The sequence below is a fragment of the Lissotriton helveticus genome, chromosome 8 (genome assembly GCF_964261635.1).
Source record: "Lissotriton helveticus chromosome 8, aLisHel1.1, whole genome shotgun sequence".
NCBI lineage: Eukaryota > Metazoa > Chordata > Amphibia > Caudata > Salamandridae > Lissotriton > Lissotriton helveticus.
In genome coordinates, this window is record NC_136069.1 from 51272037 (window position 1) to 51284536 (window position 12500).

A 12500-nucleotide genomic window follows, 5' to 3' on the forward strand; every position below is an offset into this window, starting at 1 on the left:
GGTCTTGGAATCAGCTGTAGTACTTTTTTCTCTATTCATCAAATTCTTTCCAACTGATATACAACACAAGCAATTTAACATAGACTTTGCTTTGTGTCCTCCTTCTAAACTTGCTTCCACATTTCTTGCCTTCAGGTTAGACTATGAATGTTTCCCATTTCATGCTTTTTTGTAATGTAAACTCTTGTCTGCATTACCTTCAACTTCCCCTTGAACACAGATGTCAGTAGTCAGATGACGTTGCTTACCTACTCAGGCCACATACGTCTGGGTAATATAGTGCTAGTCCATTCCGAGTTAAAAAAACGCTACCTAACCCGGATCCCAAAAACGCTATTTACCCATTGCACAAGTTAACTGCTGAATGATACAGGACTCCTTAAAACATATCTCTAACATATAAGGGTAAATATCCAGGTCATGCATCTAGTTTATTGAATGGTTCAAATCAAAGTATGAAGACCACAGATAGCAGCAGGCCGAAATAGCTCATTTGGGAGAGCATTAGACTGAAGATCTGAAGATGCCTGGTTCAATCCTGGGTTTCGGCACAGTTGAGAGGTTCCTTGCTTCTGACAAAAGAGGTCTTGGAATCAGCTGCAGTACTTTTTTCTCTATTCTTCAAATTTTTTCCAACTGATATACAACACAAGTAATTTAACATAAACTTTGCTTTCTGTCCTCATTCTAAACTTGCTTCCACATTTCTTGCCTTCAGGTTAGACTATGAATGTTTCCCATTTCATGCTTTTTTGTAAAGTAACCTCTTGTCTGCCTTACCTTCAACTTTCCCTTGAACACAGATGTCAGTAGTCAGATGACATTGCTTACCTACTCAGGCCAAATACGTCTGGGTAATATAGTGCTAGTCCATTCAGAGTTAAAAAAAACGCTACCTAACCCGGATCCCAAAACTCTATTTACCCATTGCACAAGTTAAATGCTGAATGATACAGGACTCCTTAAAACATATCTCTAACATATAAGGGTAAATATCCAGGTCATGCATCTTGTTTGTTGAATGGTTCAAATCAAAGTATGAAGACCACAGCTAGCAGCAGGCCGAAATAGCTCAGTTGGGAGAGCGTTAGACTGAAGATCTAAAGGTCCCTGGTTCAATCCCGTGTTTCGGCACAGTTGAGAGGTTCCTTTCTTCTAACAAAATAGGTCTTGGAATCAGCTGTAGTACTTTTTTCTCTATTCATCAAATTCTTTCCAACTGATATACAACACAAGCAATTTAACATAGACTTTGCTTTGTGTCCTCCTTCTAAACTTGCTTCCACATTTCTTGCCTTCAGGTTAGACTATGAATGTTTCCCATTTCAGGCTTTTTTGTAATGTAAACTCTTGTCTGCAATACCTTCAACTTCCCCTTGAACACAGATGTCAGTGGTCAGATGACGTTGCTTACCTACTCAGGCCACATACGTCTGGGTAATATAGTGCTTGTCCATTCAGAGTTAAAAAAACGCTACCTAACCCGGATCACAAAAACGCTATTTACCCATTGCACAAGTTAACTGCTGAATGATAAAGGACTCCTTAAAACATATCTCTAACATATAAGGTGTGAGAAGTTGGCCTGATGTGCAGTGCTCACTATTCTAGTGATCACTATATATCAGTCCAAACAACCCTTATTGATGATTGGTTGTAAGTCAACCTTATAGACCAGCTATCCTAGTAGCATGGATACGAGCAGTCTAAGGCTAAGACTCTAGAGGGCGTGTTAAGCCAGCTGTTTTACCATCACATTACCCCTTGAACACCCAGTGAAAGGACACCACACAAGTGTTATGAAAATAAACAATGTATTTATTAGAATCACAACAACCCTGTACTCTTTATGAGGACAGGGTGCTAAGCACACAACAAAACTCTTATGAAAATACTTTTAAGTTAGCACATTACACAAATGCCCGAGGGGCACGAAAAACCATATACTTTCAAAGTGGAATGCGAATTACTAGCAGGTAAGTAACAGTTCTAATAGGCTTTGGAATCGCTAGGACTGGACTAGGGAATCGTTAGATTACTACTAGGAGGCCCAGGGGACTCGGGTGCAGAGTGTGCACTCTCACGCGGGATGCGGGACAAAGTCTATGGAAGCTAGAATTCACAAAGTTAGTGTTCACGGGCGAACCCGACCTGGTAGGGAGAAAATGACAGTGGATCCTGACCCTTGGATAGTGAGGCTATGCTGGGACACCGGAGTGCCGAAGTTACCTAGCCCAGGGGCTGCAGCTGCATAGGTCTGGAAAGACGTCGGGAATCTCGTTGCCGGACCAGGAGCCTGGAAGGAAGAAGTTGCTGGCAGGCGACCAGTGAAGGAAAGTTCGATGGATCCAAGCCTGGATCAAGGAAGAAGAAACCTGAAAGCAGAGGGGACCAAGTTCTTGAATCACTAGCCAGTGATTAAGTGGGCACCAGGATGGCACCGGGCGAAGTCACCGCAGTCAGGTGAGTGGGCGCTGCTGGGCTCTGCAGTCTCTCGGACCAGGAGGCGTTGTCGGCGACCAGGATGGAGGTGCGAGCTGTCCCACGAAGGATGAAGTCGTTGGCGTCGAAGTTACCCAGGATTGGGCAACAAGCCTTGGCTAAGTCAAGCCCACGCGGTGGACTCAAAATGGCGTCTTGAGTGGACCAGGAGGGTCCGGGGTGCTCCTCTTCTGGAAGGGAGCAAGGGCCAGTCCGGAGCAACCAGACCAGCAGCAGAAATGTCGTCGGGCGTCGTCAGGAAGGCCACAAGCCAGAGGGCTAGTAGCCAAACAACGCGGTGAGCAGTAAAAAGCAGAAGGGCCCCACGCAGATCGTGGAGATGCTGGGGGGCTGCTCTTCGGTGCTGGAGCTGCTCAGGGTGGGGGCTTCTCGGACCCCAAAGCACTCACCAGGAAATTACTCGGTGGGCTTGCTGTGCAGAAGTCGTGCAGTCTTGGCGATGGCCGGTCCCTCGAGGTCTCGTCGCACCCACGGTTCTCAGCTGGGCTGTAGAGGTGGGTAGAGGTCAGAGGTGCCAGGGAAGCCGGGTCTCGTCGAGCTGGGCAGTCGGATTCCGGAGGAAGGACGTGCAGCAGACCGCAGTGTTCTTAGATGGTGCCTGCGGATGCAGGGTGACTACTCCTTAGCCACAAGGGAGAATCTTGAGGAAGAAATCGTGAAGTCCTTTCGTGGAAAGTGGTATCTTGATTCCAAAGATGATCTGATTTGGAAGGGGGCCAGTCTCTACCTTTATCTGGGAAAAGGGGGCTGGCACGCGACTAAGTCCTGCCCTATGGGTGGGACCAGGAGGGGGGTGGTTACACCCACTTCCTTGGTGGGCTTTTCCCCAGCACAGGGTCTGGAGTGACCCTGGAACTGGTTCAAGCCGGCCTATGCATAGTGAGCACCGGGGTGCTACTTGCAGTCACCTTCCTCTAAAGCCCTGCCTACCTACAATACACAAAACCCTGTCTGGGACGGTGCTGGCACCGCCCCTGGCAGGAAACCCTTTGTCCTTATCTCCTGCTCTGGGAGGACTCCCAGCAGCAGGAGGGCAGACTTGTGTCTCGGTGGCAGCATCCATTTTGTGGATGCTAAGGCTCTGTCTGACTTTTAACCGGGTTATAGGTTACAGGCATGTCGTGTCCCTCTAGAAGGGTGGCATGCTAACCCCGTCGCCAGAATTGGCGAGGGGTTAGTATTCCAATTCGTATGACACCTTACTCGACATGTTTTGATAAAGCGATACCAGAGTTGGCACATAACCGCGAGGATTATAATGCACTTAAGAGTATATGGTATGCGATATCATGGAAACGGCTAAGGGATGGATCCCGAAAGCCGCAGACAGGCTCAGCTCATGCTAGAGCACCATCTCACACGATTCCAAGCACTCTGCCTTCAGGATTGTTAAGGCCTGCTATAGGAGTGACTGATAGGAGATCTGTGTGTCCATTTTAGGGTTAGATATAGGTATACTATATCTAAAGCAAAGGGTGGGTACACCACCTTGCCCCAGCTGTCGTGCAGCCAGTTGTGTCAGTTTTAGTTAGTCAATCCAGGGGTGGCACAATACATGCTTCAGCCCCTGGGAGACTTCTGGGTGCACCTCAGCCCTGGGTACAGGGACTTGGAGAGGGCCCAGTGCCAATTCAGTACCTGAGTACAATTTGGATAGAGAGAACAGCTAGGCTGTGGGTCTGATTAGCAGGCCCACAGCCAGGGAAAGTCGTAAACCAGTGCAGCAAAAAGCAAAAATCTGGGTGATCATAGGATTGCAGACCCTACTCTCCTACATGACCCCCCCCCCAAACTTTGGGACAATAAACTAACCTTGACCAGGTGAGTCTTCTTGCTCTAAGTGGAAATACCTGGAGAGCCCATCAGCATTGCTGTGATCAGTCCCAGGTCTATGCTCCACTGTAAAATCCATCCCCTGTAGGGAAATGGACCACCTAAGCAGTTTGGGGTTTTCACCCTTCATCTGATTTAGCCACAAGAGGGGCTTATGGTCTGTCTGAATGGTGAAGTGAGTGCCAAACAAGTAGGCCCTCAGCTTCTTCAGGGCCCAGACCACAGCAAAGGCCTCCCTCTCAATGGCTGACCAATTTTTCTCTCTGGGTGTCAACCTTCTACTAATGAAAGCAATAGGCTGATCATTACCATCAAAATTCAGTTGAGACAGAACAGCTCCCACACCCAACTCAGAAGCATCTGTTTGGACAATGAATGGCTTGGAGTAATCTGGACTCTTGAGGATAGGTGCTGTGCACATGGCCTGCTTTAGGTCATTGAATGCCTTCTGACAGCTTGCTGTCCACTGAACTTTCTTTGGCATCTTTTTGCTTGTCAGGTCATTAAGGGGGGTCACTATGGACCCATAATTTCTGACAAACTTCCTATAGTACCCAGTCAGGCCCAAGAAAGCTCGAACCTGAGTCTGGGTGATTGGAGGAGTCCAGTCCTTGATGGCCTGTATCTTACTCTCCAGTGGCTGAACCTGGCCTCCACCTACAAGGTGGCCCAGGTATACAACCTGTGACTGCCCTATCTGGCACTTGGTGGCCTTGATAGTGAGGCCTGCCTTTTGCAGGGCCTCTAACACTTTCCTCAGGTGGACCAGGTGATCCTCCCAGGTGGAGCTAAAGACAGCAATATCGTCAAGATAAGCTGCACAGAAGTCATCCAGCCCAGTGAGGACTTGATTCACCAACCTTTGGAAGGTGGCAGGTGCATTTTTCAGTCCAAAGGGCATTACCACAAATTGATAATGCCCTCCAGGGGTAGAAAATGCTGTCTTAGGTTTGGCTTCCTCAGCTAACCTGATTTGCCAATACCCAGCTGTCAAATCAAATGTGCTTAAGAAGTTGGCAGAAGCCAATCTATCTATAAGCTCATCTGCTCTTGGTATTGGGTGGGCATCAGTCTTAGTGACTGCATTGAGGCCTCTGTAGTCTACGCAAAACCTCATCTCTCTCTTACCACCCTGGGTGTGAGGCTTTGGCACTAGAACTACTGGGCTAGCCCAAGGGCTATCTGAGGGCTCAATGACTCCCAGTTCCAACATTTTCTGCACTTCAGTTTTGATGCAGTCTCTAACATGATCAGGCTGCCTGTAGATTTTACTCTTGACAGGCAGACTGTCTCCAGTGTCAACATCATGGGTACACCAATCAGTTTGGCTGGGTGTCAGAGAGAACATATGTCGAAAGGATTGCAGAACTTGCCTGCAATCCTGTTGCTGATGTTCAGTGAGGCTGCCACAAAAGACAACACCATCAACTGACCCATCATCAGGATTCTGAGTGAGCAGGTCTGGGAGAGGGTCACTCTCTTCCTCCTGTCCCTCATCTGTGGCCATGAGCAAGCTCATGTCCTTCCTGTCAACATATGCCTTGAGCCTGTTAACATGGAGCACTCTGAGAGGGCTCCTGGGAGTTCCAAGGTCCACCAAGTAGGTAACCTCTCCCTTTTGCTCAATGATGGTGTGGGGCCCAGACCATTTGTCTTTCAGAGCTGCTGGGGCCACTGGCTCCAGCACCCACACCTTCTGTCCTGGCTGGTACACAGTCAGTACAGCCTTTTGGTCATGCCAAGCTTTTTGAAGTTCCTGGCTGGCCTCAAGGTTTTTAGATGCCTTTTCCATATACTCAGCCATCCTGGAGCGGAGACCAAGTACATAGTCCACTATGTTGGTTGCAGGCTTTTTGAGAGGTCTCTCCCATCCTTCCTTCACCAAACACAGGGGTCCCCTTACAGGATGCCCATACAGAAGCTCAAAAGGGCTGTAGCCAACCCCCTTCTGTGGGACCTCTCTGTAAGCAAACAAGAGGCAGGGGATCAGGACATCCCATCTTCTCCTAAGAGGTTCAGGTAGTCCATGAATCATCCCTTTCAGGGTCCTGTTGAATCTCTCAACAAGCCCATTGCATTGTGGATGATAGGGTGTGGTGAACTTGTAGTTCACACCACACTCTTTCCACATGGCAGTCAGATATCCTGACATGAAGTTTGTACCTCTGTCAGAAACGACCTCCTTAGGGAAACCCACTCTGGAGAACACTCCAACTAGGGCTCTTGCCACTACAGGGGCTGTAGTGGTCCTAAGGGGAATAGCCTCAGGATACCTGGTGGCATGGTCCACCACCACCAGGATAAACTTGTGTCCTGATGCTGTCTGGGGTTCCATTGGACCAACAATGTCAATCCCCACTCTTTCAAAGGGAACCCCCACCACAGGTAGTGGTATGAGGGGGGCCTTTGTTGTGCCACCTGACTTACCACTGGCTTGGCAAGTGACACATGAGCGACAAAACTCCTTGGTATTCTCATTCATATGGGGCCAGTGAAAGTGTGAGACAAGCCTGTCCCAAGTCTTTGTCTGACCTAAATGACCTGCAAGGGGAATCTCATGGGCCAAGGTGAGAAGGAAACCTCTCAGAGACAAGGGGATGACCAGCCTCCTGGTTGCACCAGGCTTGGGGTCTCTTGACTCAGAGTACAGGAGTCCATCTTCCCAGTATACCCTGTGGGCACCTGTGGCATTCCCTGCAGCCTCAGCAGCAGCCTGCTGTCTGAGGGGTTCAAGGGAAGGGCAGCTCAACTGTTCCTTCCCCAGGTCTGCTCTGGAGGGTCCCCCTGAGCCCAGAAACTCAACTTGATCAAGTTCAAGCTCTTTAGGCTCAGTTTCCCTCAGCTCTTCTAGATCAGCCTCCTCAGAGACTTGATCCTCAACCTGGGGCAAGGGGGAAGGCAAAGCCTTACCCTTACTGCTCTTCTTCTTGGGAGGCGTCTGGTCCATAATTTCAGGATCCAGCACCTGTTCAGTGGGGCATCTTCTGGCCTGTGACCTAGTCACAGCAAGCACATGTGCTGGCAAGCCTAACATCTCCATGTGAGTCCTCTGCTCCACTTCTGACCATTGTGATGACTCCAAATCATTGCCCAACAAACAATCAACTGGGAGGTCTGAACTGACTACAACTTTCTTTTGTCCCTTCACTCCACCCCAGGAGAAAGCTACAATTGCCACACTATGACTAGTAGTGACATTGCTGGCATTGGTCACCAGGAAATCAGTACCTGGCATGATCTGTCCAGGGTCCACAAAGTTAGGTGTCACCATGGTGACACTGGCACAAGTGTCCCTATAGGCCTGAGCCATTTTGCCATTAATCAAAGGTGTCTGCCTGTATTTGCCCAAAGTATTGGGACTTATTTCAGGGGACATATCCATATCCCCTGTACAGACAAGGACAGCCTGAGTGAGTGTGCCAACTAAGTTGTCAGACCCCTCAGTACCCAAGGTTAACCCAACTAATGCCTTGGGAGTGACACTACCACTACTGACTGTACTAGGGGGTGCAGTTGCTTTAGGAGCTGTAGTGGTAGGAGTCTGTCCTCCTCCTCTTTTGGTGCACTCACTAAACCAGTGAGATTTACTTTTGCAGTACTGGCACCACCTTTTTGACTGGCCTTCTTGAGTCTTCTTCTTCTGGGAAGCCTGACCCCCACCCTCTTTGGTTTGTTGGGGACCTGGTGAAGACTTCTGGTCATTTTGCTCATTCTTAACATTACCCTTCTGGTCTGCTTTCTTCTGACCACCCTGGTTCTGGTTCTGGTTCTGCTTGATCCTTGTCCTGACCCATTTGTCTGCCTTCTTTCCCAATTCTTGGGGAGAGGTCAGATCTGAATCAACAAGGTGCTGGTGCAGCAACTGGTTCTGACAATTGTTTAAAATTTGTTCTCTCATCATTAGATTATACAATCCTGTGTAATCTGTAACCTTGCTACCCAGCAACCAGCCCTCCAAAGCCTTAGTGGCACAATCCACAAAATCAGACCAGTCCTGAGACTGAGTTTTCTGGGTGTCTCTGAACAGCAACCTGTACTGCTCAGTGGTTAAACCAAACCCATCAACCAGTGTATTCTTCAGGACCTGGTAATTGTTAGCATCCTCCACCCTTGTAGTGAGGAGCTTATCTCTACCTTTACCATCAAAGGAGAGCCACAGTATAGCTGCCCACTGACTCTGGGGAATGTTCTGCACAGTGCAGGCCCTCTCCAGAGCAGCCATCCATTTCTGGATGTCATCCCCTTGCTTAAAGGGGGGCACTATTTTAGTCAGGTGTTTAGTATCTAAACCCTTCTCTCTATCTCTTGGGAGATTGCTGCCACCAGTGGGAGCTAGCCCACTCATCTGCTGCTCTCTTGCCAGGGCAAGCTTCTCTTTGGCCAGGGCAATTTCTTCCCTTTCAATCCTCAGTTCAGCTTGTCTCATCCTAGCCTCATGCTCCTTTCTCTGAGGGGAAGTAAATCTCCTCTGTGGAGGATTCCTTCTCCCCTGAGAAGAGGCATTAGAGTGCAGAGATCTATTGGAGTCCCTAGAAAGAGATCTATCTCTCCTAACTCCAAGGTTAGGCCCACTTCGGGTTAGTACTGGGGGGCCCCCAGATCCTAGCCCAAGTAAGTCTAAGTTGGTCCTAGTTAGTCTTCTGACTACCTCAAGACCCTTGTCTACCTCATCCCCAGAGAGTACCTCCTCATCCTCCTCCTCAACTGCTGAATCAGTGTTGGGGAGGTCTGGATCCCCAGAGGTTCCCTCTAAGGCTGGCATGCTCTCATGTAACTGAGAGAGCTTTCTGGCATCATATGTCTCTAAGAGACCTATCAGAAAGGGAAGGGTGGGGTTAGACCCCTGCTTCAGTTTCCTGGAGACACAGAGTTGCCTCATCTCCTGAAAATTGAGAGCTGCATATCTTGAAGTGACCTGTGGAGGGTCAACACTGACCAGGGGAGTCTCAGTAGAGTCCCCCTGAGTCGACATGCTTTTCTAGTGAGGTGTAAGTGGTGCACTTACCTACACTATATGTTTGCCTACTGATCCCTTGCTAGAGTTGTAGTTTAGGGTGTGCTAGGCCCTAGGAGCTACAACAGCTGGTTCAGTAGAACTCAGAGTATTCTAAGCTAAGTTATATGTACCTTTAGTACTTATGTGATCTTTCACAAGATATTCTTAGGGCATGTGTGGTAAAACAACAGCAAGCTCAAATCCCAACCGCTGCTCACCAATGTGAGAAGTTGGCCTGATGTGCAGTGCTCACTATTCTAGTGATCACTATATATCAGTCCAAACAACCCTTATTGATGATTGGTTGTAAGTCAACCTTATAGACCAGCTATCCTAGTAGCATGGATACGAGCAGTCTAAGGCTAAGACTCTAGAGGGCGTGTTAAGCCAGCTGTTTTACCATCACATTACCCCTTGAACACCCAGTGAAAGGACACCACACAAGTGTTATGAAAATAAACAATGTATTTATTAGAATCACAACAACCCTGTACTCTTTATGAGGACAGGGTGCTAAGCACACAACAAAACTCTTATGAAAATACTTTTAAGTTAGCACATTACACAAATGCCCGAGGGGCACGAAAAACCATATACTTTCAAAGTGGAATGCGAATTACTAGCAGGTAAGTAACAGTTCTAATAGGCTTTGGAATCGCTAGGACTGGACTAGGGAATCGTTAGATTACTACTAGGAGGCCCAGGGGACTCGGGTGCAGAGTGTGCACTCTCACGCGGGATGCGGGACAAAGTCTATGGAAGCTAGAATTCACAAAGTTAGTGTTCACGGGCGAACCCGACCTGGTAGGGAGAAAATGACAGTGGATCCTGACCCTTGGATAGTGAGGCTATGCTGGGACACCGGAGTGCCGAAGTTACCTAGCCCAGGGGCTGCAGCTGCATAGGTCTGGAAAGACGTCGGGAATCTCGTTGCCGGACCAGGAGCCTGGAAGGAAGAAGTTGCTGGCAGGCGACCAGTGAAGGAAAGTTCGATGGATCCAAGCCTGGATCAAGGAAGAAGAAACCTGAAAGCAGAGGGGACCAAGTTCTTGAATCACTAGCCAGTGATTAAGTGGGCACAAGGATGGCACCGGGCGAAGTCACCGCAGTCAGGTGAGTGGGCGCTGCTGGGCTCTGCAGTCTCTCGGACCAGGAGGCGTTGTCGGCGACCAGGATGGAGGTGCGAGCTGTCCCACGAAGGATGAAGTCGTTGGCGTCGAAGTTACCCAGGATTGGGCAACAAGCCTTGGCTAAGTCAAGCCCACGCGGTGGACTCAAAATGGCGTCTTGAGTGGACCAGGAGGGTCCGGGGTGCTCCTCTTCTGGAAGGGAGCAAGGGCCAGTCCGGAGCAACCAGACCAGCAGCAGAAATGTCGTCGGGCGTCGTCAGGAAGGCCACAAGCCAGCGGGCTAGTAGCCAAACAACGCGGTGAGCAGTAAAAAGCAGAAGGGCCCCACGCAGATCGTGGAGATGCTGGGGGGCTGCTCTTCGGTGCTGGAGCTGCTCAGGGTGGGGGCTTCTCGGACCCCAAAGCACTCACCAGGAAATTACTCGGTGGGCTTGCTGTGCAGAAGTCGTGCAGTCTTGGCGATGGCCGGTCCCTCGAGGTCTCGTCGCACCCACGGTTCTCAGCTGGGCTGTAGAGGTGGGTAGAGGTCAGAGGTGCCAGGGAAGCCGGGTCTCGTCGAGCTGGGCAGTCGGATTCCGGAGGAAGGACGTGCAGCAGACCGCAGTGTTCTTAGATGGTGCCTGCGGATGCAGGGTGACTACTCCTTAGCCACAAGGGAGAATCTTGAGGAAGAAATCGTGAAGTCCTTTCGTGGAAAGTGGTATCTTGATTCCAAAGATGATCTGATTTGGAAGGGGGCCAGTCTCTACCTTTATCTGGGAAAAGGGGGCTGGCACGCGACTAAGTCCTGCCCTATGGGTGGGACCAGGAGGGGGGTGGTTACACCCACTTCCTTGGTGGGCTTTTCCCCAGCACAGGGTCTGGAGTGACCCTGGAACTGGTTCAAGCCGGCCTATGCATAGTGAGCACCGGGGTGCTACTTGCAGTCACCTTCCTCTAAAGCCCTGCCTACCTACAATACACAAAACCCTGTCTGGGACGGTGCTGGCACCGCCCCTGGCAGGAAACCCTTTTTCCTTATCTCCTGCTCTGGGAGGACTCCCAGCAGCAGGAGGGCAGACTTGTGTCTCGGTGGCAGCATCCATTTTGTGGATGCTAAGGCTCTGTCTGACTTTTAACCGGGTTATAGGTTACAGGCATGTCGTGTCCCTCTAGAAGGGTGGCATGCTAACCCCGTCGCCAGAATTGGCGAGGGGTTAGTATTCCAATTCGTATGACACCTTACTCGACATGTTTTGATAAAGCGATACCAGAGTTGGCACATAACCGCGAGGATTATAATGCACTTAAGAGTATATGGTATGCGATATCATGGAAACGGCTAAGGGATGGATCCCGAAAGCCGCAGACAGGCTCAGCTCATGCTAGAGCACCATCTCACACGATTCCAAGCACTCTGCCTTCAGGATTGTTAAGGCCTGCTATAGGAGTGACTGATAGGAGATCTGTGTGTCCATTTTAGGGTTAGATATAGGTATACTATATCTAAAGCAAAGGGTGGGTACACCACCTTGCCCCAGCTGTCGTGCAGCCAGTTGTGTCAGTTTTAGTTAGTCAATCCAGGGGTGGCACAATACATGCTTCAGCCCCTGGGAGACTTCTGGGTGCACCTCAGCCCTGGGTACAGGGACTTGGAGAGGGCCCAGTGCCAATTCAGTACCTGAGTACAATTTGGATAGAGAGAACAGCTAGGCTGTGGGTCTGATTAGCAGGCCCACAGCCAGGGAAAGTCGTAAACCAGTGCAGCAAAAAGCAAAAATCTGGGTGATCATAGGATTGCAGACCCTACTCTCCTACATAAGGGTAAATATCCAGGTCATGCATCTAGTTTGTTGAATGGTTCAAATCAAAGTATGAAGACCTCAGCTAGCAGCAGGCCGAAATAGCTCAGTTGGGAGAGCGTTAGACTGAACATCTGAAGGTCCATGGTTCAATCCCGGGTTTCGGCACAGTTGAGAGGTTGCTTGTTTCTGACAACAGAGGTCTTGGAATCTGCTGCAGTACTTTTTTCTCTATTCATCAAATTTTTTCCAACTGAT